The sequence below is a fragment of the Phyllobates terribilis genome, unplaced genomic scaffold (genome assembly GCF_046119375.1).
Source record: "Phyllobates terribilis strain yellow unplaced genomic scaffold, ASM4611937v1 Scaffold_779__1_contigs__length_684578, whole genome shotgun sequence".
NCBI classification, from domain to species: domain Eukaryota; kingdom Metazoa; phylum Chordata; class Amphibia; order Anura; family Dendrobatidae; genus Phyllobates; species Phyllobates terribilis.
Window position 1 is genome coordinate 622056 of NW_027363539.1, and position 26606 is coordinate 648661.

The window sequence follows — 26606 nt, forward strand, 5'->3', positions numbered from 1 at the left end:
TATAGTCTGCAGGCATTAAATGAAAGAAGTCAGTGTTCCAGCAGAAGGAGACAACGTTTCAGAAAAGGCATTGTAGCAAACCAAAAAAGAAATTTTAAGCGCAGCAGAGTAACCAGCGCACATACCTGTTAGCTCAGGTGAGTTTAAAAGGCTGCTGTTGATAACAAGGGCATTTGCTAAATAGATGGTGTGTGTGCAACAATATACTGAAAGGTCAATTATATTGTGCAGCTTATCTCACCACCTGTAGTTATTTAGGTGAAAGCTCCAAAATGCTTGCCTAATATGTCTGTTTATCCAAAAGGAAGTAAAAAGGGAGAGCTAGAAAGATAGCATTGCATCACATTACATGGCAATGCAATGCACAGTTGCTGAAGTTGAACCAAAATGAGCTTGTAATCTGGCTTCTGCAACTTTGAACATGAAAAATCCAATGAGGAGAAGAAAAGCAGAGCCAAAGAGTCCATCCCAAAATCCGACAAACAAGCAAAATGAACAAAAAACATTGAATTCAATTCTTTCTGATTTTAGAAACTGCATTAAAGAAGGGGTGCACCGGTCCTGGAGATACTGCAATACCAGGTCAATGCGTGGAGTGGACAGAGCAAGCTCTTTTTCCATCTCCCTGTTCTAAAAATCCATTTAATATATGGTCCCCAGATAGGGGACGTATCAGATATTAAACTGATAAGAACAGATACTACACTTGATCTTAGCCAAAAGGCCGAGAAGCGATAACCAGAATTGGTTTCAAACTACGGAGCCACCCAAGGATCCTAAAAAGTCTATTTGTGGAGATGAGCTCCTGGACTCCCGTTAAGAAGACATGTTGTCAACCTCTAGATCCCTTACATGCCTGCACTTTTCGGCTTGCTGCTGCTGCAATCCACGCGTTTTAGATCTGCATAACTCCACCTCTTTAAACACAGCACCTTCACCCCCTGCTGTTCCCACCCGCCTCAACACCGTTGGAAGGGAGGAGAACCAATTAATGCGGGGGGTGGGGTGGAACGAGCAGCTGTCTACCCTTAGCAGGAGGGCTCCTGATTACATACCTCTCCTGCTGCTTCTGCTGCTGGCTGTCCAGCAGCAGACTGAAGGTGGCTGCTGCTGTGCACAGGTATATAAAGGCTCAGAGCCTATTATGACACGCGCAGCCAGCGTTCCATTGCCACATTCCATCTACTGCAGGCAGGATACCTGGCTGGCTGAATGTCGCTGAGAAGCTCACAGAGACCGCCATAAGCAACAGTTTAACAGAATGCCACAGACTAATCAACCAAACTTTTTGGGTTGGGTTCTCTTTTATAGTCTGCAGGCATTAAATGAAAGAAGTCAGTGTTCCAGCAGAAGGAGACAACGTTTCAGAAAAGGCATTGTAGCAAACCAAAAAAGAAATTTTAAGCGCAGCAGAGTAACCAGCGCACATACCTGTTAGCTCAGGTGAGTTTAAAAGGCTGCTGTTGATAACAAGGGCATTTGCTAAATAGATGGTGTGTGTGCAACAATATACTGAAAGGTCAATTATATTGTGCAGCTTATCTCACCACCTGTAGTTATTTAGGTGAAAGCTCCAAAATGCTTGCCTAATATGTCTGTTTATCCAAAAGGAAGTAAAAAGGGAGAGCTAGAAAGATAGCATTGCATCACATTACATGGCAATGCAATGCACAGTTGCTGAAGTTGAACCAAAATGAGCTTGTAATCTGGCTTCTGCAACTTTGAACATGAAAAATCCAATGAGGAGAAGAAAAGCAGAGCCAAAGAGTCCATCCCAAAATCCGACAAACAAGCAAAATGAACAAAAAACATTGAATTCAATTCTTTCTGATTTTAGAAACTGCATTAAAGAAGGGGTGCACCGGTCCTGGAGATACTGCAATACCAGGTCAATGCGTGGAGTGGACAGAGCAAGCTCTTTTTCCATCTCCCTGTTCTAAAAATCCATTTAATATATGGTCCCCAGATAGGGGACGTATCAGATATTAAACTGATAAGAACAGATACTACACTTGATCTTAGCCAAAAGGCCGAGAAGCGATAACCAGAATTGGTTTCAAACTACGGAGCCACCCAAGGATCCTAAAAAGTCCATTTGTGGAGATGAGCTCCTGGACTCCCGTTAAGAAGACATGTTGTCAACCTCTAGATCCCTTACATGCCTCCACTTTTCGGCTTGCTGCTGCTGCAATCCACGCGTTTTAGATCTGCATAACTCCACCTCTTTAAACACAGCACCTTCACCCCCTGCTGTTCCCACCCGCCTCAACACCGTTGGAAGGGAGGAGAACCAATTAAGGCGGGGGGTGGGGTGGAACGAGCAGCTGTCTACCCTTAGCAGGAGGGCTCCTGATTACATACCTCTCCTGCTGCTGCTGCTGGCTGTCCAGCAGCAGACTGAAGGTGGCTGCTGCTGTGCACAGGTATATAAAGGCTCAGAGCCTATTATGACACGCGCAGCCAGCGTTCCATTGCCACATTCCATCTACTGCAGGCAGGATACCTGGCTGGCTGAATGTCGCTGAGAAGCTCACAGAGACCGCCATAAGCAACAGTTTAACAGAATGCCACAGACTAATCAACCAAACTTTTTGGGTTGGGTTCTCTTTTATAGTCTGCAGGCATTAAATGAAAGAAGTCAGTGTTCCAGCAGAAGGAGACAACGTTTCAGAAAAGGCATTGTAGCAAATCAAAAAAGAAATTTTAAGCGCAGCAGAGTAACCAGCGCACATACCTGTTAGCTCAGGTGAGTTTAAAAGGCTGCTGTTGATAACAAGGGCATTTGCTAAATAGATGGTGTGTGTGCAACAATATACTGAAAGGTCAATTATATTGTGCAGCTTATCTCACCACCTGTAGTTATTTAGGTGAAAGCTCCAAAATGCTTGCCTAATATGTCTGTTTATCCAAAAGGAAGTAAAAAGGGAGAGCTAGAAAGATAGCATTGCATCACATTACATGGCAATGCAATGCACAGTTGCTGAAGTTGAACCAAAATGAGCTTGTAATCTGGCTTCTGCAACTTTGAACATGAAAAATCCAATGAGGAGAAGAAAAGCAGAGCCAAAGAGTCCATCCCAAAATCCGACAAACAAGCAAAATGAACAAAAAACATTGAATTCAATTCTTTCTGATTTTAGAAACTGCATTAAAGAAGGGGTGCACCGGTCCTGGAGATACTGCAATACCAGGTCAATGCGTGGAGTGGACAGAGCAAGCTCTTTTTCCATCTCCCTGTTCTAAAAATCCATTTAATATATGGTCCCCAGATAGGGGACGTATCAGATATTAAACTGATAAGAACAGATACTACACTTGATCTTAGCCAAAAGGCCGAGAAGCGATAACCAGAATTGGTTTCAAACTACGGAGCCACCCAAGGATCCTAAAAAGTCCATTTGTGGAGATGAGCTCCTGGACTCCCGTTAAGAAGACATGTTGTCAACCTCTAGATCCCTTACATGCCTGCACTTTTCGGCTTGCTGCTGCTGCAATCCACGCGTTTTAGATCTGCATAACTCCACCTCTTTAAACACAGCACCTTCACCCCCTGCTGTTCCCACCCGCCTCAACACCGTTGGAAGGGAGGAGAACCAATTAAGGCGGGGGGTGGGGTGGAACGAGCAGCTGTCTACCCTTAGCAGGAGGGCTCCTGATTACATACCTCTCCTGCTGCTGCTGCTGCTGGCTGTCCAGCAGCAGACTGAAGGTGGCTGCTGCTGTGCACAGGTATATAAAGGCTCAGAGCCTATTATGACACGCGCAGCCAGCGTTCCATTGCCACATTCCATCTACTGCAGGCAGGATACCTGGCTGGCTGAATGTCGCTGAGAAGCTCACAGAGACCGCCATAAGCAACAGTTTAACAGAATGCCACAGACTAATCAACCAAACTTTTTGGGTTGGGTTCTCTTTTATAGTCTGCAGGCATTAAATGAAAGAAGTCAGTGTTCCAGCAGAAGGAGACAACGTTTCAGAAAAGGCATTGTAGCAAACCAAAAAAGAAATTTTAAGCGCAGCAGAGTAACCAGCGCACATACCTGTTAGCTCAGGTGAGTTTAAAAGGCTGCTGTTGATAACAAGGGCATTTGCTAAATAGATGGTGTGTGTGCAACAATATACTGAAAGGTCAATTATATTGTGCAGCTTATCTCACCACCTGTAGTTATTTAGGTGAAAGCTCCAAAATGCTTGCCTAATATGTCTGTTTATCCAAAAGGAAGTAAAAAGGGAGAGCTAGAAAGATAGCATTGCATCACATTACATGGCAATGCAATGCACAGTTGCTGAAGTTGAACCAAAATGAGCTTGTAATCTGGCTTCTGCAACTTTGAACATGAAAAATCCAATGAGGAGAAGAAAAGCAGAGCCAAAGAGTCCATCCCAAAATCCGACAAACAAGCAAAATGAACAAAAAACATTGAATTCAATTCTTTCTGATTTTAGAAACTGCATTAAAGAAGGGGTGCACCGGTCCTGGAGATACTGCAATACCAGGTCAATGCGTGGAGTGGACAGAGCAAGCTCTTTTTCCATCTCCCTGTTCTAAAAATCCATTTAATATATGGTCCCCAGATAGGGGACGTATCAGATATTAAACTGATAAGAACAGATACTACACTTGATCTTAGCCAAAAGGCCGAGAAGCGATAACCAGAATTGGTTTCAAACTACGGAGCCACCCAAGGATCCTAAAAAGTCTATTTGTGGAGATGAACTCCTGGACTCCCGTTAAGAAGACATGTTGTCAACCTCTAGATCCCTTACATGCCTGCACTTTTCGGCTTGCTGCTGCTGCAATCCACGCGTTTTAGATCTGCATAACTCCACCTCTTTAAACACAGCACCTTCACCCCCTGCTGTTCCCACCCGCCTCAACACCGTTGGAAGGGAGGAGAACCAATTAAGGCGGGGGGTGGGGTGGAACGAGCAGCTGTCTACCCTTAGCAGGAGGGCTCCTGATTACATACCTCTCCTGCTGCTGCTGCTGCTGGCTGTCCAGCAGCAGACTGAAGGTGGCTGCTGCTGTGCACAGGTATATAAAGGCTCAGAGCCTATTATGACACGCGCAGCCAGCGTTCCATTGCCACATTCCATCTACTGCAGGCAGGATACCTGGCTGGCTGAATGTCGCTGAGAAGCTCACAGAGACCGCCATAAGCAACAGTTTAACAGAATGCCACAGACTAATCAACCAAACTTTTTGGGTTGGGTTCTCTTTTATAGTCTGCAGGCATTAAATGAAAGAAGTCAGTGTTCCAGCAGAAGGAGACAACGTTTCAGAAAAGGCATTGTAGCAAACCAAAAAAGAAATTTTAAGCGCAGCAGAGTAACCAGCGCACATACCTGTTAGCTCAGGTGAGTTTAAAAGGCTGCTGTTGATAACAAGGGCATTTGCTAAATAGATGGTGTGTGTGCAACAATATACTGAAAGGTCAATTATATTGTGCAGCTTATCTCACCACCTGTAGTTATTTAGGTGAAAGCTCCAAAATGCTTGCCTAATATGTCTGTTTATCCAAAAGGAAGTAAAAAGGGAGAGCTAGAAAGATAGCATTGCATCACATTACATGGCAATGCAATGCACAGTTGCTGAAGTTGAACCAAAATGAGCTTGTAATCTGGCTTCTGCAACTTTGAACATGAAAAATCCAATGAGGAGAAGAAAAGCAGAGCCAAAGAGTCCATCCCAAAATCCGACAAACAAGCAAAATGAACAAAAAACATTGAATTCAATTCTTTCTGATTTTAGAAACTGCATTAAAGAAGGGGTGCACCGGTCCTGGAGATACTGCAATACCAGGTCAATGCGTGGAGTGGACAGAGCAAGCTCTTTTTCCATCTCCCTGTTCTAAAAATCCATTTAATATATGGTCCCCAGATAGGGGACGTATCAGATATTAAACTGATAAGAACAGATACTACACTTGATCTTAGCCAAAAGGCCGAGAAGCGATAACCAGAATTGGTTTCAAACTACGGAGCCACCCAAGGATCCTAAAAAGTCCATTTGTGGAGATGAGCTCCTGGACTCCCGTTAAGAAGACATGTTGTCAACCTCTAGATCCCTTACATGCCTGCACTTTTCGGCTTGCTGCTGCTGCAATCCACGCGTTTTAGATCTGCATAACTCCACCTCTTTAAACACAGCACCTTCACCCCCTGCTGTTCCCACCCGCCTCAACACCGTTGGAAGGGAGGAGAACCAATTAAGGCGGGGGGTGGGGTGGAACGAGCAGCTGTCTACCCTTAGCAGGAGGGCTCCTGATTACATACCTCTCCTGCTGCTGCTGCTGCTGGCTGTCCAGCAGCAGACTGAAGGTGGCTGCTGCTGTGCACAGGTATATAAAGGCTCAGAGCCTATTATGACACGCGCAGCCAGCGTTCCATTGCCACATTCCATCTACTGCAGGCAGGATACCTGGCTGGCTGAATGTCGCTGAGAAGCTCACAGAGACCGCCATAAGCAACAGTTTAACAGAATGCCACAGACTAATCAACCAAACTTTTTGGGTTGGGTTCTCTTTTATAGTCTGCAGGCATTAAATGAAAGAAGTCAGTGTTCCAGCAGAAGGAGACAACGTTTCAGAAAAGGCATTGTAGCAAACCAAAAAAGAAATTTTAAGCGCAGCAGAGTAACCAGCGCACATACCTGTTAGCTCAGGTGAGTTTAAAAGGCTGCTGTTGATAACAAGGGCATTTGCTAAATAGATGGTGTGTGTGCAACAATATACTGAAAGGTCAATTATATTGTGCAGCTTATCTCACCACCTGTAGTTATTTAGGTGAAAGCTCCAAAATGCTTGCCTAATATGTCTGTTTATCCAAAAGGAAGTAAAAAGGGAGAGCTAGAAAGATAGCATTGCATCACATTACATGGCAATGCAATGCACAGTTGCTGAAGTTGAACCAAAATGAGCTTGTAATCTGGCTTCTGCAACTTTGAACATGAAAAATCCAATGAGGAGAAGAAAAGCAGAGCCAAAGAGTCCATCCCAAAATCCGACAGACAAGCAAAATGAACAAAAAACATTGAATTCAATTCTTTCTGATTTTAGAAACTGCATTAAAGAAGGGGTGCACCGGTCCTGGAGATACTGCAATACCAGGTCAATGCGTGGAGTGGACAGAGCAAGCTCTTTTTCCATCTCCCTGTTCTAAAAATCCATTTAATATATGGTCCCCAGATAGGGGACGTATCAGATATTAAACTGATAAGAACAGATACTACACTTGATCTTAGCCAAAAGGCCGAGAAGCGATAACCAGAATTGGTTTCAAACTACGGAGCCACCCAAGGATCCTAAAAAGTCCATTTGTGGAGATGAGCTCCTGGACTCCCGTTAAGAAGACATGTTGTCAACCTCTAGATACCTTACATGCCTGCACTTTTCGGCTTGCTGCTGCTGCAATCCACGCGTTTTAGATCTGCATAACTCCACCTCTTTAAACACAGCACCTTCACCCCCTGCTGTTCCCACCCGCCTCAACACCGTTGGAAGGGAGGAGAACCAATTAAGGCGGGGGGTGGGGTGGAACGAGCAGCTGTCTACCCTTAGCAGGAGGGCTCCTGATTACATACCTCTCCTGCTGCTGCTGCTGTTGGCTGTCCAGCAGCAGACTGAAGGTGGCTGCTGCTGTGCACAGGTATATAAAGGCTCAGAGCCTATTATGACACGCGCAGCCAGCGTTCCATTGCCACATTCCATCTACTGCAGGCAGGATACCTGGCTGGCTGAATGTCGCTGAGAAGCTCACAGAGACCGCCATAAGCAACAGTTTAACAGAATGCCACAGACTAATCAACCAAACTTTTTGGGTTGGGTTCTCTTTTATAGTCTGCAGGCATTAAATGAAAGAAGTCAGTGTTCCAGCAGAAGGAGACAACGTTTCAGAAAAGGCATTGTAGCAAACCAAAAAAGAAATTTTAAGCGCAGCAGAGTAACCAGCGCACATACCTGTTAGCTCAGGTGAGTTTAAAAGGCTGCTGTTGATAACAAGGGCATTTGCTAAATAGATGGTGTGTGTGCAACAATATACTGAAAGGTCAATTATATTGTGCAGCTTATCTCACCACCTGTAGTTATTTAGGTGAAAGCTCCAAAATGCTTGCCTAATATGTCTGTTTATCCAAAAGGAAGTAAAAAGGGAGAGCTAGAAAGATAGCATTGCATCACATTACATGGCAATGCAATGCACAGTTGCTGAAGTTGAACCAAAATGAGCTTGTAATCTGGCTTCTGCAACTTTGAACATGAAAAATCCAATGAGGAGAAGAAAAGCAGAGCCAAAGAGTCCATCCCAAAATCCGACAAACAAGCAAAATGAACAAAAAACATTGAATTCAATTCTTTCTGATTTTAGAAACTGCATTAAAGAAGGGGTGCACCGGTCCTGGAGATACTGCAATACCAGGTCAATGCGTGGAGTGGACAGAGCAAGCTCTTTTTCCATCTCCCTGTTCTAAAAATCCATTTAATATATGGTCCCCAGATAGGGGACGTATCAGATATTAAACTGATAAGAACAGATACTACACTTGATCTTAGCCAAAAGGCCGAGAAGCGATAACCAGAATTGGTTTCAAACTACGGAGCCACCCAAGGATCCTAAAAAGTCCATTTGTGGAGATGAGCTCCTGGACTCCCGTTAAGAAGACATGTTGTCAACCTCTAGATCCCTTACATGCCTGCACTTTTCGGCTTGCTGCTGCTGCAATCCACGCGTTTTAGATCTGCATAACTCCACCTCTTTAAACACAGCACCTTCACCCCCTGCTGTTCCCACCCGCCTCAACACCGTTGGAAGGGAGGAGAACCAATTAAGGCGGGGGGTGGGGTGGAACGAGCAGCTGTCTACCCTTAGCAGGAGGGCTCCTGATTACATACCTCTCCTGCTGCTGCTGCTGCTGGCTGTCCAGCAGCAGACTGAAGGTGGCTGCTGCTGTGCACAGGTATATAAAGGCTCAGAGCCTATTATGACACGCGCAGCCAGCGTTCCATTGCCACATTCCATCTACTGCAGGCAGGATACCTGGCTGGCTGAATGTCGCTGAGAAGCTCACAGAGACCGCCATAAGCAACAGTTTAACAGAATGCCACAGACTAATCAACCAAACTTTTTGGGTTGGGTTCTCTTTTATAGTCTGCAGGCATTAAATGAAAGAAGTCAGTGTTCCAGCAGAAGGAGACAACGTTTCAGAAAAGGCATTGTAGCAAACCAAAAAAGAAATTTTAAGCGCAGCAGAGTAACCAGCGCACATACCTGTTAGCTCAGGTGAGTTTAAAAGGCTGCTGTTGATAACAAGGGCATTTGCTAAATAGATGGTGTGTGTGCAACAATATACTGAAAGGTCAATTATATTGTGCAGCTTATCTCACCACCTGTAGTTATTTAGGTGAAAGCTCCAAAATGCTTGCCTAATATGTCTGTTTATCCAAAAGGAAGTAAAAAGGGAGAGCTAGAAAGATAGCATTGCATCACATTACATGGCAATGCAATGCACAGTTGCTGAAGTTGAACCAAAATGAGCTTGTAATCTGGCTTCTGCAACTTTGAACATGAAAAATCCAATGAGGAGAAGAAAAGCAGAGCCAAAGAGTCCATCCCAAAATCCGACAAACAAGCAAAATGAACAAAAAACATTGAATTCAATTCTTTCTGATTTTAGAAACTGCATTAAAGAAGGGGTGCACCGGTCCTGGAGATACTGCAATACCAGGTCAATGCGTGGAGTGGACAGAGCAATCTCTTTTTCCATCTCCCTGTTCTAAAAATCCATTTAATATATGGTCCCCAGATAGGGGACGTATCAGATATTAAACTGATAAGAACAGATACTACACTTGATCTTAGCCAAAAGGCCGAGAAGCGATAACCAGAATTGGTTTCAAACTACGGAGCCACCCAAGGATCCTAAAAAGTCCATTTGTGGAGATGAGCTCCTGGACTCCCGTTAAGAAGACATGTTGTCAACCTCTAGATCCCTTACATGCCTGCACTTTTCGGCTTGCTGCTGCTGCAATCCACGCGTTTTAGATCTGCATAACTCCACCTCTTTAAACACAGCACCTTCACCCCCTGCTGTTCCCACCCGCCTCAACACCGTTGGAAGGGAGGAGAACCAATTAAGGCGGGGGGTGGGGTGGAACGAGCAGCTGTCTACCCTTAGCAGGAGGGCTCCTGATTACATACCTCTCCTGCTGCTGCTGCTGCTGGCTGTCCAGCAGCAGACTGAAGGTGGCTGCTGCTGTGCACAGGTATATAAAGGCTCAGAGCCTATTATGACACGCGCAGCCAGCGTTCCATTGCCACATTCCATCTACTGCAGGCAGGATACCTGGCTGGCTGAATGTCGCTGAGAAGCTCACAGAGACCGCCATAAGCAACAGTTTAACAGAATGCCACAGACTAATCAACCAAACTTTTTGGGTTGGGTTCTCTTTTATAGTCTGCAGGCATTAAATGAAAGAAGTCAGTGTTCCAGCAGAAGGAGACAACGTTTCAGAAAAGGCATTGTAGCAAACCAAAAAAGAAATTTTAAGCGCAGCAGAGTAACCAGCGCACATACCTGTTAGCTCAGGTGAGTTTAAAAGGCTGCTGTTGATAACAAGGGCATTTGCTAAATAGATGGTGTGTGTGCAACAATATACTGAAAGGTCAATTATATTGTGCAGCTTATCTCACCACCTGTAGTTATTTAGGTGAAAGCTCCAAAATGCTTGCCTAATATGTCTGTTTATCCAAAAGGAAGTAAAAAGGGAGAGCTAGAAAGATAGCATTGCATCACATTACATGGCAATGCAATGCACAGTTGCTGAAGTTGAACCAAAATGAGCTTGTAATCTGGCTTCTGCAACTTTGAACATGAAAAATCCAATGAGGAGAAGAAAAGCAGAGCCAAAGAGTCCATCCCAAAATCCGACAAACAAGCAAAATGAACAAAAAACATTGAATTCAATTCTTTCTGATTTTAGAAACTGCATTAAAGAAGGGGTGCACCGGTCCTGGAGATACTGCAATACCAGGTCAATGCGTGGAGTGGACAGAGCAAGCTCTTTTTCCATCTCCCTGTTCTAAAAATCCATTTAATATATGGTCCCCAGATAGGGGACGTATCAGATATTAAACTGATAAGAACAGATACTACACTTGATCTTAGCCAAAAGGCCGAGAAGCGATAACCAGAATTGGTTTCAAACTACGGAGCCACCCAAGGATCCTAAAAAGTCCATTTGTGGAGATGAGCTCCTGGACTCCCGTTAAGAAGACATGTTGTCAACCTCTAGATCCCTTACATGCCTGCACTTTTCGGCTTGCTGCTGCTGCAATCCACGCGTTTTAGATCTGCATAACTCCACCTCTTTAAACACAGCACCTTCACCCCCTGCTGTTCCCACCCGCCTCAACACCGTTGGAAGGGAGGAGAACCAATTAAGGCGGGGGGTGGGGTGGAACGAGCAGCTGTCTACCCTTAGCAGGAGGGCTCCTGATTACATACCTCTCCTGCTGCTGCTGCTGCTGGCTGTCCAGCAGCAGACTGAAGGTGGCTGCTGCTGTGCACAGGTATATAAAGGCTCAGAGCCTATTATGACACGCGCAGCCAGCGTTCCATTGCCACATTCCATCTACTGCAGGCAGGATACCTGGCTGGCTGAATGTCGCTGAGAAGCTCACAGAGACCGCCATAAGCAACAGTTTAACAGAATGCCACAGACTAATCAACCAAACTTTTTGGGTTGGGTTCTCTTTTATAGTCTGCAGGCATTAAATGAAAGAAGTCAGTGTTCCAGCAGAAGGAGACAACGTTTCAGAAAAGGCATTGTAGCAAACCAAAAAAGAAATTTTAAGCGCAGCAGAGTAACCAGCGCACATACCTGTTAGCTCAGGTGAGTTTAAAAGGCTGCTGTTGATAACAAGGGCATTTGCTAAATAGATGGTGTGTGTGCAACAATATACTGAAAGGTCAATTATATTGTGCAGCTTATCTCACCACCTGTAGTTATTTAGGTGAAAGCTCCAAAATGCTTGCCTAATATGTCTGTTTATCCAAAAGGAAGTAAAAAGGGAGAGCTAGAAAGATAGCATTGCATCACATTACATGGCAATGCAATGCACAGTTGCTGAAGTTGAACCAAAATGAGCTTGTAATCTGGCTTCTGCAACTTTGAACATGAAAAATCCAATGAGGAGAAGAAAAGCAGAGCCAAAGAGTCCATCCCAAAATCCGACAAACAAGCAAAATGAACAAAAAACATTGAATTCAATTCTTTCTGATTTTAGAAACTGCATTAAAGAAGGGGTGCACCGGTCCTGGAGATACTGCAATACCAGGTCAATGCGTGGAGTGGACAGAGCAAGCTCTTTTTCCATCTCCCTGTTCTAAAAATCCATTTAATATATGGTCCCCAGATAGGGGACGTATCAGATATTAAACTGATAAGAACAGATACTACACTTGATCTTAGCCAAAAGGCCGAGAAGCGATAACCAGAATTGGTTTCAAACTACGGAGCCACCCAAGGATCCTAAAAAGTCCATTTGTGGAGATGAGCTCCTGGACTCCCGTTAAGAAGACATGTTGTCAACCTCTAGATCCCTTACATGCCTGCACTTTTCGGCTTGCTGCTGCTGCAATCCACGCGTTTTAGATCTGCATAACTCCACCTCTTTAAACACAGCACCTTCACCCCCTGCTGTTCCCACCCGCCTCAACACCGTTGGAAGGGAGGAGAACCAATTAAGGCGGGGGGTGGGGTGGAACGAGCAGCTGTCTACCCTTAGCAGGAGGGCTCCTGATTACATACCTCTCCTGCTGCTGCTGCTGCTGGCTGTCCAGCAGCAGACTGAAGGTGGCTGCTGCTGTGCACAGGTATATAAAGGCTCAGAGCCTATTATGACACGCGCAGCCAGCGTTCCATTGCCACATTCCATCTACTGCAGGCAGGATACCTGGCTGGCTGAATGTCGCTGAGAAGCTCACAGAGACCGCCATAAGCAACAGTTTAACAGAATGCCACAGACTAATCAACCAAACTTTTTGGGTTGGGTTCTCTTTTATAGTCTGCAGGCATTAAATGAAAGAAGTCAGTGTTCCAGCAGAAGGAGACAACGTTTCAGAAAAGGCATTATAGCAAACCAAAAAAGAAATTTTAAGCGCAGCAGAGTAACCAGCGCACATACCTGTTAGCTCAGGTGAGTTTAAAAGGCTGCTGTTGATAACAAGGGCATTTGCTAAATAGATGGTGTGTGTGCAACAATACACTGAAAGGTCAATTATATTGTGCAGCTTATCTCACCACCTGTAGTTATTTAGGTGAAAGCTCCAAAATGCTTGCCTAATATGTCTGTTTATCCAAAAGGAAGTAAAAAGGGAGAGCTAGAAAGATAGCATTGCATCACATTACATGGCAATGCAATGCACAGTTGCTGAAGTTGAACCAAAATGAGCTTGTAATCTGGCTTCTGCAACTTTGAACATGAAAAATCCAATGAGGAGAAGAAAAGCAGAGCCAAAGAGTCCATCCCAAAATCCGACAAACAAGCAAAATGAACAAAAAACATTGAATTCAATTCTTTCTGATTTTAGAAACTGCATTAAAGAAGGGGTGCACCGGTCCTGGAGATACTGCAATACCAGGTCAATGCGTGGAGTGGACAGAGCAAGCTCTTTTTCCATCTCCCTGTTCTAAAAATCCATTTAATATATGGTCCCCAGATAGGGGACGTATCAGATATTAAACTGATAAGAACAGATACTACACTTGATCTTAGCCAAAAGGCCGAGAAGCGATAACCAGAATTGGTTTCAAACTACGGAGCCACCCAAGGATCCTAAAAAGTCCATTTGTGGAGATGAGCTCCTGGACTCCCGTTAAGAAGACATGTTGTCAACCTCTAGATCCCTTACATGCCTGCACTTTTCGGCTTGCTGCTGCTGCAATCCACGCGTTTTAGATCTGCATAACTCCACCTCTTTAAACACAGCACCTTCACCCCCTGCTGTTCCCACCCGCCTCAACACCGTTGGAAGGGAGGAGAACCAATTAAGGCGGGGGGTGGGGTGGAACGAGCAGCTGACTACCCTTAGCAGGAGGGCTCCTGATTACATACCTCTCCTGCTGCTGCTGCTGCTGGCTGTCCAGCAGCAGACTGAAGGTGGCTGCTGCTGTGCACAGGTATATAAAGGCTCAGAGCCTATTATGACACGCGCAGCCAGCGTTCCATTGCCACATTCCATCTACTGCAGGCAGGATACCTGGCTGGCTGAATGTCGCTGAGAAGCTCACAGAGACCGCCATAAGCAACAGTTTAACAGAATGCCACAGACTAATCAACCAAACTTTTTGGGTTGGGTTCTCTTTTATAGTCTGCAGGCATTAAATGAAAGAAGTCAGTGTTCCAGCAGAAGGAGACAACGTTTCAGAAAAGGCATTGTAGCAAACCAAAAAAGAAATTTTAAGCGCAGCAGAGTAACCAGCGCACATACCTGTTAGCTCAGGTGAGTTTAAAAGGCTGCTGTTGATAACAAGGGCATTTGCTAAATAGATGGTGTGTGTGCAACAATATACTGAAAGGTCAATTATATTGTGCAGCTTATCTCACCACCTGTAGTTATTTAGGTGAAAGCTCCAAAATGCTTGCCTAATATGTCTGTTTATCCAAAAGGAAGTAAAAAGGGAGAGCTAGAAAGATAGCATTGCATCACATTACATGGCAATGCAATGCACAGTTGCTGAAGTTGAACCAAAATGAGCTTGTAATCTGGCTTCTGCAACTTTGAACATGAAAAATCCAATGAGGAGAAGAAAAGCAGAGCCAAAGAGTCCATCCCAAAATCCGACAAACAAGCAAAATGAACAAAAAACATTGAATTCAATTCTTTCTGATTTTAGAAACTGCATTAAAGAAGGGGTGCACCGGTCCTGGAGATACTGCAATACCAGGTCAATGCGTGGAGTGGACAGAGCAAGCTCTTTTTCCATCTCCCTGTTCTAAAAATCCATTTAATATATGGTCCCCAGATAGGGGACGTATCAGATATTAAACTGATAAGAACAGATACTACACTTGATCTTAGCCAAAAGGCCGAGAAGCGATAACCAGAATTGGTTTCAAACTACGGAGCCACCCAAGGATCCTAAAAAGTCCATTTGTGGAGATGAGCTCCTGGACTCCCGTTAAGAAGACATGTTGTCAACCTCTAGATCCCTTACATGCCTGCACTTTTCGGCTTGCTGCTGCTGCAATCCACGCGTTTTAGATCTGCATAACTCCACCTCTTTAAACACAGCACCTTCACCCCCTGCTGTTCCCACCCGCCTCAACACCGTTGGAAGGGAGGAGAACCAATTAAGGCGGGGGGTGGGGTGGAACGAGCAGCTGTCTACCCTTAGCAGGAGGGCTCCTGATTACATACCTCTCCTGCTGCTGCTGCTGCTGGCTGTCCAGCAGCAGACTGAAGGTGGCTGCTGCTGTGCACAGGTATATAAAGGCTCAGAGCCTATTATGACACGCGCAGCCAGCGTTCCATTGCCACATTCCATCTACTGCAGGCAGGATACCTGGCTGGCTGAATGTCGATGAGAAGCTCACAGAGACCGCCATAAGCAACAGTTTAACAGAATGCCACAGACTAATCAACCAAACTTTTTGGGTTGGGTTCTCTTTTATAGTCTGCAGGCATTAAATGAAAGAAGTCAGTGTTCCAGCAGAAGGAGACAACGTTTCAGAAAAGGCATTGTAGCAAACCAAAAAAGAAATTTTAAGCGCAGCAGAGTAACCAGCGCACATACCTGTTAGCTCAGGTGAGTTTAAAAGGCTGCTGTTGATAACAAGGGCATTTGCTAAATAGATGGTGTGTGTGCAACAATATACTGAAAGGTCAATTATATTGTGCAGCTTATCTCACCACCTGTAGTTATTTAGGTGAAAGCTCCAAAATGCTTGCCTAATATGTCTGTTTATCCAAAAGGAAGTAAAAAGGGAGAGCTAGAAAGATAGCATTGCATCACATTACATGGCAATGCAATGCACAGTTGCTGAAGTTGAACCAAAATGAGCTTGTAATCTGGCTTCTGCAACTTTGAACATGAAAAATCCAATGAGGAGAAGAAAAGCAGAGCCAAAGAGTCCATCCCAAAATCCAACAAACAAGCAAAATGAACAAAAAACATTGAATTCAATTCTTTCTGATTTTAGAAACTGCATTAAAGAAGGGGTGCACCGGTCCTGGAGATACTGCAATACCAGGTCAATGCGTGGAGTGGACAGAGCAAGCTCTTTTTCCATCTCCCTGTTCTAAAAATCCATTTAATATATGGTCCCCAGATAGGGGACGTATCAGATATTAAACTGATAAGAACAGATACTACACTTGATCTTAGCCAAAAGGCCGAGAAGCGATAACCAGAATTGGTTTCAAACTACGGAGCCACCCAAGGATCCTAAAAAGTCCATTTGTGGAGATGAGCTCCTGGACTCCCGTTAAGAAGACATGTTGTCAACCTCTAGATCCCTTACATGCCTGCACTTTTCGGCTTGCTGCTGCTGCAATCCACGCGTTTTAGATCTGCATAACTCCACCTCTTTAAACACAGCACCTTCACCCCCTGCTGTTCCCACCCGCCTCAACACCGTTGGAAGGGAGGAGAACCAATTAAGGCGGGGGGTGGGGTGGAACGAGCAGCTGTCTACCCTTAGCAGGAGGGCTCCTGATTACATACCTCTCCTGCTGCTGCTGCTGCTGGCTGTCCAGCAGCAGACTGAAGGTGGCTGCTGCTGTGCACAGGTATATAAAGGCTCAGAGTCTATTATGACACGCGCAGCCAGCGTTCCATTGCCACATTCCATCTACTGCAGGCAGGATACCTGGCTGGCTGAATGTCGCTGAGAAGCTCACAGAGACCGCCATAAGCAACAGTTTAACAGAATGCCACAGACTAATCAACCAAACTTTTTGGGTTGGGTTCTCTTTTATAGTCTGCAGGCATTAAATGAAAGAAGTCAGTGTTCCAGCAGAAGGAGACAACGTTTCAGAAAAGGCATTGTAGCAAACCAAAAAATAAATTTTAAGCGCAGCAGAGTAACCAGCGCACATACCTGTTAGCTCAGGTGAGTTTAAAAGGCTGCTGTTGATAACAAGGGCATTTGCTAAATAGATGGTGTGTGTGCAACAATATACTGAAAGGTCAATTATATTGTGCAGCTTATCTCACCACCTGTAGTTATTTAGGTGAAAGCTCCAAAATGCTTGCCTAATATATCTGTTTATCCAAAAGGAAGTAAAAAGGGAGAGCTAGAAAGATAGCATTGCATCACATTACATGGCAATGCAATGCACAGTTGCTGAAGTTGAACCAAAATGAGCTTGTAATCTGGCTTCTGCAACTTTGAACATGAAAAATCCAATGAGGAGAAGAAAAGCAGAGCCAAAGAGTCCATCCCAAAATCCGACAAACAAGCAAAATGAACAAAAAACATTGAATTCAATTCTTTCTGATTTTAGAAACTGCATTAAAGAAGGGGTGCACCGGTCCTGGAGATACTGCAATACCAGGTCAATGCGTGGAGTGGACAGAGCAAGCTCTTTTTCCATCTCCCTGTTCTAAAAATCCATTTAATATATGGTCCCCAGATAGGGGACGTATCAGATATTAAACTGATAAGAACAGATACTACACTTGATCTTAGCCAAAAGGCCGAGAAGCGATAACCAGAATTGGTTTCAAACTACGGAGCCACCCAAGGATCCTAAAAAGTCCATTTGTGGAGATGAGCTCCTGGACTCCCGTTAAGAAGACATGTTGTCAACCTCTAGATCCCTTACATGCCTGCACTTTTCGGCTTGCTGCTGCTGCTGCAATCCACGCGTTTTAGATCTGCATAACTCCACCTCTTTAAACACAGCACCTTCACCCCCTGCTGTTCCCACCCGCCTCAACACCGTTGGAAGGGAGGAGAACCAATTAAGGCGGGGGGTGGGGTGGAACGAGCAGCTGTCTACCCTTAGCAGGAGGGCTCCTGATTACATACCTCTCCTGCTGCTGCTGCTGCTGGCTGTCCAGCAGCAGACTGAAGGTGGCTGCTGCTGTGCACAGGTATATAAAGGCTCAGAGCCTATTATGACACGCGCAGCCAGCGTTCCATTGCCACATTCCATCTACTGCAGGCAGGATACCTGGCTGGCTGAATGTCGCTGAGAAGCTCACAGAGACCGCCATAAGCAACAGTTTAACAGAATGCCACAGACTAATCAACCAAACTTTTTGGGTTGGGTTCTCTTTTATAGTCTGCAGGCATTAAATGAAAGAAGTCAGTGTTCCAGCAGAAGGAGACAACGTTTCAGAAAAGGCATTGTAGCAAACCAAAAAAGAAATTTTAAGCGCAGCAGAGTAACCAGCGCACATACCTGTTAGCTCAGGTGAGTTTAAAAGGCTGCTGTTGATAACAAGGGCATTTGCTAAATAGATGGTGTGTGTGCAACAATATACTGAAAGGTCAATTATATTGTGCAGCTTATCTCACCACCTGTAGTTATTTAGGTGAAAGCTCCAAAATGCTTGCCTAATATGTCTGTTTATCCAAAAGGAAGTAAAAAGGGAGAGCTAGAAAGATAGCATTGCATCACATTACATGGCAATGCAATGCACAGTTGCTGAAGTTGAACCAAAATGAGCTTGTAATCTGGCTTCTGCAACTTTGAACATGAAAAATCCAATGAGGAGAAGAAAAGCAGAGCCAAAGAGTCCATCCCAAAATCCGACAAACAAGCAAAATGAACAAAAAACATTGAATTCAATTCTTTCTGATTTTAGAAACTGCATTAAAGAAGGGGTGCACCGGTCCTGGAGATACTGCAATACCAGGTCAATGCGTGGAGTGGAGAGAGCAAGCTCTTTTTCCATCTCCCTGTTCTAAAAATCCATTTAATATATGGTCCCCAGATAGGGGACGTATCAGATATTAAACTGATAAGAACAGATACTACACTTGATCTTAGCCAAAAGGCCGAGAAGCGATAACCAGAATTGGTTTCAAACTACGGAGCCACCCAAGGATCCTAAAAAGTCCATTTGTGGAGATGAGCTCCTGGACTCCCGTTAAGAAGACATGTTGTCAACCTCTAGATCCCTTACATGCCTGCACTTTTCGGCTTGCTGCTGCTGCAATCCACGCGTTTTAGATCTGCATAACTCCACCTCTTTAAACACAGCACCTTCACCCCCTGCTGTTCCCACCCGCCTCAACACCGTTGGAAGGGAGGAGAACCAATTAAGGCGGGGGGTGGGGTGGAACGAGCAGCTGTCTACCCTTAGCAGGAGGGCTCCTGATTACATACCTCTCCTGCTGCTGCTGCTGCTGGCTGTCCAGCAGCAGACTGAAGGTGGCTGCTGCTGTGCACAGGTATATAAAGGCTCAGAGCCTATTATGACACGCGCAGCCAGCGTTCCATTGCCACATTCCATCTACTGCAGGCAGGATACCTGGCTGGCTGAATGTCGCTGAGAAGCTCACAGAGACCGCCATAAGCAACAGTTTAACAGAATGCCACAGACTAATCAACCAAACTTTTTGGGTTGGGTTCTCTTTTATAGTCTGCAGGCATTAAATGAAAGAAGTCAGTGTTCCAGCAGAAGGAGACAACGTTTCAGAAAAGGCATTGTAGCAAACCAAAAAAGAAATTTTAAGCGCAGCAGAGTAACCAGCGCACATACCTGTTAGCTCAGGTGAGTTTAAAAGGCTGCTGTTGATAACAAGGGCATTTGCTAAATAGATGGTGTGTGTGCAACAATATACTGAAAGGTCAATTATATTGTGCAGCTTATCTCACCACCTGTAGTTATTTAGGTGAAAGCTCCAAAATGCTTGCCTAATATGTCTGTTTATCCAAAAGGAAGTAAAAAGGGAGAGCTAGAAAGATAGCATTGCATCACATTACATGGCAATGCAATGCACAGTTGCTGAAGTTGAACCAAAATGAGCTTGTAATCTGGCTTCTGCAACTTTGAACATGAAAAATCCAATGAGGAGAAGAAAAGCAGAGCCAAAGAGTCCATCCCAAAATCTGACAAACAAGCAAAATGAACAAAAAACATTGAATTCAATTCTTTCTGATTTTAGAAACTGCATTAAAGAAGGGGTGCACCGGTCCTGGAGATACTGCAATACCAGGTCAATGCGTGGAGTGGACAGAGCAAGCTCTTTTTCCATCTCCCTGTTCTAAAAATCCATTTAATATATGGTCCCCAGATAGGGGACGTATCAGATATTAAACTGATAAGAACAGATACTACACTTGATCTTAGCCAAAAGGCCGAGAAGCGATAACCAGAATTGGTTTCAAACTACGGAGCCACCCAAGGATCCTAAAAAGTCCATTTGTGGAGATGAGCTCCTGGACTCCCGTTAAGAAGACATGTTGTCAACCTCTAGATCCCTTACATGCCTGCACTTTTCGGCTTGCTGCTGCTGCAATCCACGCGTTTTAGATCTGCATAACTCCACCTCTTTAAACACAGCACCTTCACCCCCTGCTGTTCCCACCCGCCTCAACACCGTTGGAAGGGAGGAGAACCAATTAAGGCGGGGGGTGGGGTGGAACGAGCAGCTGTCTACCCTTAGCAGGAGGGCTCCTGATTACATACCTCTCCTGCTGCTGCTGCTGCTGGCTGTCCAGCAGCAGACTGAAGGTGGCTGCTGCTGTGCACAGGTATATAAAGGCTCAGAGCCTATTATGACACGCGCAGCCAGCGTTCCATTGCCACATTCCATCTACTGCAGGCAGGATACCTGGCTGGCTGAATGTCGCTGAGAAGCTCACAGAGACCGCCATAAGCAACAGTTTAACAGAATGCCACAGACTAATCAACCAAACTTTTTGGGTTGGGTTCTCTTTTATAGTCTGCAGGCATTAAATGAAAGAAGTCAGTGTTCCAGCAGAAGGAGACAACGTTTCAGAAAAGGCATTGTAGCAAACCAAAAAAGAAATTTTAAGCGCAGCAGAGTAACCAGCGCACATACCTGTTAGCTCAGGTGAGTTTAAAAGGCTGCTGTTGATAACAAGGGCATTTGCTAAATAGATGGTGTGTGTGCAACAATATACTGAAAGGTCAATTATATTGTGCAGCTTATCTCACCACCTGTAGTTATTTAGGTGAAAGCTCCAAAATGCTTGCCTAATATGTCTGTTTATCCAAAAGGAAGTAAAAAGGGAGAGCTAGAAAGATAGCATTGCATCACATTACATGGCAATGCAATGCACAGTTGCTGAAGTTGAACCAAAATGAGCTTGTAATCTGGCTTCTGCAACTTTGAACATGAAAAATCCAATGAGGAGAAGAAAAGCAGAGCCAAAGAGTCCATCCCAAAATCCGACAAACAAGCAAAATGAACAAAAAACATTGAATTCAATTCTTTCTGATTTTAGAAACTGCATTAAAGAAGGGGTGCACCGGTCCTGGAGATACTGCAATACCAGGTCAATGCGTGGAGTGGACAGAGCAAGCTCTTTTTCCATCTCCCTGTTCTAAAAATCCATTTAATATATGGTCCCCAGATAGGGGACGTATCAGATATTAAACTGATAAGAACAGATACTACACTTGATCTTAGCCAAAAGGCCGAGAAGCGATAACCAGAATTGGTTTCAAACTACGGAGTCACCCAAGGATCCTAAAAAGTCCATTTGTGGAGATGAGCTCCTGGACTCCCGTTAAGAAGACATGTTGTCAACCTCTAGATCCCTTACATGCCTGCACTTTTCGGCTTGCTGCTGCTGCAATCCACGCGTTTTAGATCTGCATAACTCCACCTCTTTAAACACAGCACCTTCACCCCCTGCTGTTCCCACCCGCCTCAACACCGTTGGAAGGGAGGAGAACCAATTAAGGCGGGGGGTGGGGTGGAACGAGCAGCTGTCTACCCTTAGCAGGAGGGCTCCTGATTACATACCTCTCCTGCTGCTGCTGCTGCTGGCTGTCCAGCAGCAGACTGAAGGTGGCTGCTGCTGTGCACAGGTATATAAAGGCTCAGAGCCTATTATGACACGCGCAGCCAGCGTTCCATTGCCACATTCCATCTACTGCAGGCAGGATACCTGGCTGGCTGAATGTCGCTGAGAAGCTCACAGAGACCGCCATAAGCAACAGTTTAACAGAATGCCACAGACTAATCAACCAAACTTTTTGGGTTGGGTTCTCTTTTATAGTCTGCAGGCATTAAATGAAAGAAGTCAGTGTTCCAGCAGAAGGAGACAACGTTTCAGAAAAGGCATTGTAGCAAACCAAAAAAGAAATTTTAAGCGCAGCAGAGTAACCAGCGCACATACCTGTTAGCTCAGGTGAGTTTAAAAGGCTGCTGTTGATAACAAGGGCATTTGCTAAATAGATGGTGTGTGTGCAACAATATACTGAAAGGTCAATTATATTGTGCAGCTTATCTCACCACCTGTAGTTATTTAGGTGAAAGCTCCAAAATGCTTGCCTAATATGTCTGTTTATCCAAAAGGAAGTAAAAAGGGAGAGCTAGAAAGATAGCATTGCATCACATTACATGGCAATGCAATGCACAGTTGCTGAAGTTGAACCAAAATGAGCTTGTAATCTGGCTTCTGCAACTTTGAACATGAAAAATCCAATGAGGAGAAGAAAAGCAGAGCCAAAGAGTCCATCCCAAAATCCGACAAACAAGCAAAATGAACAAAAAACATTGAATTCAATTCTTTCTGATTTTAGAAACTGCATTAAAGAAGGGGTGCACCGGTCCTGGAGATACTGCAATACCAGGTCAATGCGTGGAGTGGACAGAGCAAGCTCTTTTTCCATCTCCCTGTTCTAAAAATCCATTTAATATATGGTCCCCAGATAGGGGACGTATCAGATATTAAACTGATAAGAACAGATACTACACTTGATCTTAGCCAAAAGGCCGAGAAGCGATAACCAGAATTGGTTTCAAACTACGGAGCCACCCAAGGATCCTAAAAAGTCCATTTGTGGAGATGAGCTCCTGGACTCCCGTTAAGAAGACATGTTGTCAACCTCTAGATCCCTTACATGCCTGCACTTTTCGGCTTGCTGCTGCTGCAATCCACGCGTTTTAGATCTGCATAACTCCACCTCTTTAAACACAGCACCTTCACCCCCTGCTGTTCCCACCCGCCTCAACACCGTTGGAAGGGAGGAGAACCAATTAAGGCGGGGGGTGGGGTGGAACGAGCAGCTGTCTACCCTTAGCAGGAGGGCTCCTGATTACATACCTCTCCTGCTGCTGCTGCTGCTGGCTGTCCAGCAGCAGACTGAAGGTGGCTGCTGCTGTGCACAGGTATATAAAGGCTCAGAGCCTATTATGACACGCGCAGCCAGCGTTCCATTGCCACATTCCATCTACTGCAGGCAGGATACCTGGCTGGCTGAATGTCGCTGAGAAGCTCACAGAGACCGCCATAAGCAACAGTTTAACAGAATGCCACAGACTAATCAACCAAACTTTTTGGGTTGGGTTCTCTTTTATAGTCTGCAGGCATTAAATGAAAGAAGTCAGTGTTCCAGCAGAAGGAGACAACGTTTCAGAAAAGGCATTGTAGCAAACCAAAAAAGAAATTTTAAGCGCAGCAGAGTAACCAGCGCACATACCTGTTAGCTCAGGTGAGTTTAAAAGGCTGCTGTTGATAACAAGGGCATTTGCTAAATAGATGGTGTGTGTGCAACAATATACTGAAAGGTCAATTATATTGTGCAGCTTATCTCACCACCTGTAGTTATTTAGGTGAAAGCTCCAAAATGCTTGCCTAATATGTCTGTTTATCCAAAAGGAAGTAAAAAGGGAGAGCTAGAAAGATAGCATTGCATCACATTACATGGCAATGCAATGCACAGTTGCTGAAGTTGAACCAAAATGAGCTTGTAATCTGGCTTCTGCAACTTTGAACATGAAAAATCCAATGAGGAGAAGAAAAGCAGAGCCAAAGAGTCCATCCCAAAATCCGACAAACAAGCAAAATGAACAAAAAACATTGAATTCAATTCTTTCTGATTTTAGAAACTGCATTAAAGAAGGGGTGCACCGGTCCTGGAGCTACTGCAATACCAGGTCAATGCGTGGAGTGGACAGAGCAAGCTCTTTTTCCATCTCCCTGTTCTAAAAATCCATTTAATATATGGTCCCCAGATAGGGGACGTATCAGATATTAAACTGATAAGAACAGATACTACACTTGATCTTAGCCAAAAGGCCGAGAAGCGATAACCAGAATTGGTTTCAAACTACGGAGCCACCCAAGGATCCTAAAAAGTCCATTTGTGGAGATGAGCTCCTGGACTCCCGTTAAGAAGACATGTTGTCAACCTCTAGATCCCTTACATGCCTGCACTTTTCGGCTTGCTGCTGCTGCAATCCACGCGTTTTAGATCTGCATAACTCCACCTCTTTAAACACAGCACCTTCACCCCCTGCTGTTCCCACCCGCCTCAACACCGTTGGAAGGGAGGAGAACCAATTAAGGCGGGGGGTGGGGTGGAACGAGCAGCTGTCTACCCTTAGCAGGAGGGCTCCTGATTACATACCTCTCCTGCTGCTGCTGCTGCTGGCTGTCCAGCAGCAGACTGAAGGTGGCTGCTGCTGTGCACAGGTATATAAAGGCTCAGAGCCTATTATGACACGCGCAGCCAGCGTTCCATTGCCACATTCCATCTACTGCAGGCAGGATACCTGGCTGGCTGAATGTCGCTGAGAAGCTCACAGAGACCGCCATAAGCAACAGTTTAACAGAATGCCACAGACTAATCAACCAAACTTTTTGGGTTGGGTTCTCTTTTATAGTCTGCAGGCATTAAATGAAAGAAGTCAGTGTTCCAGCAGAAGGAGACAACGTTTCAGAAAAGGCATTGTAGCAAACCAAAAAAGAAATTTTAAGCGCAGCAGAGTAACCAGCGCACATACCTGTTAGCTCAGGTGAGTTTAAAAGGCTGCTGTTGATAACAAGGGCATTTGCTAAATAGATGGTGTGTGTGCAACAATATACTGAAAGGTCAATTATATTGTGCAGCTTATCTCACCACCTGTAGTTATTTAGGTGAAAGCTCCAAAATACTTGCCTAATATGTCTGTTTATCCAAAAGGAAGTAAAAAGGGAGAGCTAGAAAGATAGCATTGCATCACATTACATGGCAATGCAATGCACAGTTGCTGAAGTTGAACCAAAATGAGCTTGTAATCTGGCTTCTGCAACTTTGAACATGAAAAATCCAATGAGGAGAAGAAAAGCAGAGCCAAAGAGTCCATCCCAAAATCCGACAAACAAGCAAAATGAACAAAAAACATTGAATTCAATTCTTTCTGATTTTAGAAACTGCATTAAAGAAGGGGTGCACTGGTCCTGGAGATACTGCAATACCAGGTCAATGCGTGGAGTGGACAGAGCAAGCTCTTTTTCCATCTCCCTGTTCTAAAAATCCATTTAATATATGGTCCCCAGATAGGGGACGTATCAGATATTAAACTGATAAGAACAGATTTTTTTTTTTTTTTTTTCGAAAGCCCGAATTCGTGTACAAAACCCGAGTGCGCTTAAAAAAGTGACAAGTGCCACAAAAAAAGTGCACTAGGATGCTGGTCTTCTTGAAACCCTCTCCAAAAGGAGAAGAGTCCCCCAAACCATTCCCCGTCCCTCCGAGCCAGAAGGCCACAGCGAGGAACAGGGACAAATAGCCACCTCCAGCCGGAGCCAGAGGCGACCCAATCTTACCCCCAGCACCTGCCCGAGTTCTCACCCGAGCAAGGCACTGGGAGCCAAAGACTGTGCTCCCCTCCCGGAAGAGGGGAGCCAACAACGCTCTCCTCCAGAAAGAGGAGAGCCAGGGGGGTTCAGGGGGGAGCGGAACCTGATGGCCACACACTCCCCCCCTAGACCTGCCAAGAGAGGAACCCGTAAGGGAACCGCATCCCGACAAAATCCTAGTAAGGACGTGGACACACGTGAAAAAGTGGACACACATTGACAAAAAAATTAAATAAATAGTGAAGGTTTCACAGTATAATACTGCCCGGACCTTCGACCGGGAATTGAAAAATTCCCCATCCTAAGGCCAGAAGGCCCGGAATAAGGGTGTGTGTGAAGAAAGAAATATTGAAGTGCTAGTGCAAATGTGCCATAAACTCAAGTGGGGTTCCCAATCCCAGTGAGTTGAGGCACCCCAGGGTCACCACTCCTGGGGCACTTCACACTTCGGGCTTTCGATCTTCCCCGGCCCAATGGCGTCGATCCTGGGGGGCCATGCTTTCCACCAGATGACTATATTAGCCACCTGGCGTACTAACAAGCGCCTAAACCCCAGTGTGCATAATGTATCAATCTACTAGGGCGGCCAACATCCAAAACCGCCTTTTCGAAAGATACTACACTTGATCTTAGCCAAAAGGCCGAGAAGCGATAACCAGAATTGGTTTCAAACTACGGAGCCACCCAAGGATCCTGAAAAGTCCATTTGTGGAGATGAGCTCCTGGACTCCCGTTAAGAAGACATGTTGTCAACCTCTAGATCCCTTACATGCCTGCACTTTTCAGCTTGCTGCTGCTGCAATCCACGCGTTTTAGATCTGCATAACTC

General features: G+C 45.0%; 20 non-coding genes and 1 pseudogene across 20 annotated transcripts; all 21 read right to left on the reverse strand.

Annotated features, from left to right (window-relative positions):
• Nucleotides 1–545: 545 nt before the first annotated feature.
• LOC141239777 (U2 spliceosomal RNA) lies at nt 546–736 on the reverse strand. The gene has a single exon (XR_012305128.1). It is a non-coding gene; the product is annotated as a U2 spliceosomal RNA (small nuclear RNA).
• Nucleotides 737–1851: 1115 nt separating this feature from the next.
• Nucleotides 1852–2042, reverse strand: LOC141239778 (U2 spliceosomal RNA). The gene has a single exon (XR_012305129.1). It is a non-coding gene; the product is annotated as a U2 spliceosomal RNA (small nuclear RNA).
• A 1112-nt stretch (nt 2043–3154) lies between these two features.
• Nucleotides 3155–3345, reverse strand: LOC141239780 (U2 spliceosomal RNA). Its single transcript, XR_012305130.1, has one exon. It is a non-coding gene; the product is annotated as a U2 spliceosomal RNA (small nuclear RNA).
• A 1115-nt stretch (nt 3346–4460) lies between these two features.
• On the reverse strand, nt 4461–4651 carry LOC141239781 (U2 spliceosomal RNA). Its single transcript, XR_012305131.1, has one exon. It is a non-coding gene; the product is annotated as a U2 spliceosomal RNA (small nuclear RNA).
• A 1115-nt stretch (nt 4652–5766) lies between these two features.
• Nucleotides 5767–5957, reverse strand: LOC141239783 (U2 spliceosomal RNA). The gene has a single exon (XR_012305133.1). It is a non-coding gene; the product is annotated as a U2 spliceosomal RNA (small nuclear RNA).
• Nucleotides 5958–7072: 1115 nt separating this feature from the next.
• LOC141239784 (U2 spliceosomal RNA) lies at nt 7073–7263 on the reverse strand. Its single transcript, XR_012305134.1, has one exon. It is a non-coding gene; the product is annotated as a U2 spliceosomal RNA (small nuclear RNA).
• Nucleotides 7264–8378: 1115 nt separating this feature from the next.
• Nucleotides 8379–8569, reverse strand: LOC141239785 (U2 spliceosomal RNA). Its single transcript, XR_012305135.1, has one exon. It is a non-coding gene; the product is annotated as a U2 spliceosomal RNA (small nuclear RNA).
• A 1115-nt stretch (nt 8570–9684) lies between these two features.
• LOC141239882 (U2 spliceosomal RNA) lies at nt 9685–9875 on the reverse strand. The gene has a single exon (XR_012305229.1). It is a non-coding gene; the product is annotated as a U2 spliceosomal RNA (small nuclear RNA).
• Nucleotides 9876–10990: 1115 nt separating this feature from the next.
• Nucleotides 10991–11181, reverse strand: LOC141239786 (U2 spliceosomal RNA). The gene has a single exon (XR_012305136.1). It is a non-coding gene; the product is annotated as a U2 spliceosomal RNA (small nuclear RNA).
• Nucleotides 11182–12296: 1115 nt separating this feature from the next.
• LOC141239787 (U2 spliceosomal RNA) lies at nt 12297–12487 on the reverse strand. The gene has a single exon (XR_012305137.1). It is a non-coding gene; the product is annotated as a U2 spliceosomal RNA (small nuclear RNA).
• Nucleotides 12488–13602: 1115 nt separating this feature from the next.
• LOC141239788 (U2 spliceosomal RNA) lies at nt 13603–13793 on the reverse strand. Its single transcript, XR_012305138.1, has one exon. It is a non-coding gene; the product is annotated as a U2 spliceosomal RNA (small nuclear RNA).
• A 1115-nt stretch (nt 13794–14908) lies between these two features.
• On the reverse strand, nt 14909–15099 carry LOC141239789 (U2 spliceosomal RNA). The gene has a single exon (XR_012305139.1). It is a non-coding gene; the product is annotated as a U2 spliceosomal RNA (small nuclear RNA).
• A 1115-nt stretch (nt 15100–16214) lies between these two features.
• LOC141239790 (U2 spliceosomal RNA) lies at nt 16215–16405 on the reverse strand. Its single transcript, XR_012305140.1, has one exon. It is a non-coding gene; the product is annotated as a U2 spliceosomal RNA (small nuclear RNA).
• A 1115-nt stretch (nt 16406–17520) lies between these two features.
• Nucleotides 17521–17711, reverse strand: LOC141239791 (U2 spliceosomal RNA). Its single transcript, XR_012305141.1, has one exon. It is a non-coding gene; the product is annotated as a U2 spliceosomal RNA (small nuclear RNA).
• Nucleotides 17712–18829: 1118 nt separating this feature from the next.
• LOC141239820 (U2 spliceosomal RNA) lies at nt 18830–19020 on the reverse strand. Its single transcript, XR_012305169.1, has one exon. It is a non-coding gene; the product is annotated as a U2 spliceosomal RNA (small nuclear RNA).
• Nucleotides 19021–20135: 1115 nt separating this feature from the next.
• On the reverse strand, nt 20136–20326 carry LOC141239792 (U2 spliceosomal RNA). Its single transcript, XR_012305142.1, has one exon. It is a non-coding gene; the product is annotated as a U2 spliceosomal RNA (small nuclear RNA).
• A 1115-nt stretch (nt 20327–21441) lies between these two features.
• On the reverse strand, nt 21442–21632 carry LOC141239794 (U2 spliceosomal RNA). Its single transcript, XR_012305144.1, has one exon. It is a non-coding gene; the product is annotated as a U2 spliceosomal RNA (small nuclear RNA).
• A 1115-nt stretch (nt 21633–22747) lies between these two features.
• Nucleotides 22748–22938, reverse strand: LOC141239795 (U2 spliceosomal RNA). Its single transcript, XR_012305145.1, has one exon. It is a non-coding gene; the product is annotated as a U2 spliceosomal RNA (small nuclear RNA).
• Nucleotides 22939–24053: 1115 nt separating this feature from the next.
• On the reverse strand, nt 24054–24244 carry LOC141239844 (U2 spliceosomal RNA). Its single transcript, XR_012305192.1, has one exon. It is a non-coding gene; the product is annotated as a U2 spliceosomal RNA (small nuclear RNA).
• A 1115-nt stretch (nt 24245–25359) lies between these two features.
• LOC141239922 (U2 spliceosomal RNA) lies at nt 25360–25542 on the reverse strand. Its single transcript, XR_012305266.1, has one exon. It is a non-coding gene; the product is annotated as a U2 spliceosomal RNA (small nuclear RNA).
• Nucleotides 25543–26338: 796 nt separating this feature from the next.
• LOC141239969 (U2 spliceosomal RNA) lies at nt 26339–26430 on the reverse strand (annotated as a pseudogene).
• Between the last annotated feature and the right edge of the window lie 176 nt (nt 26431–26606).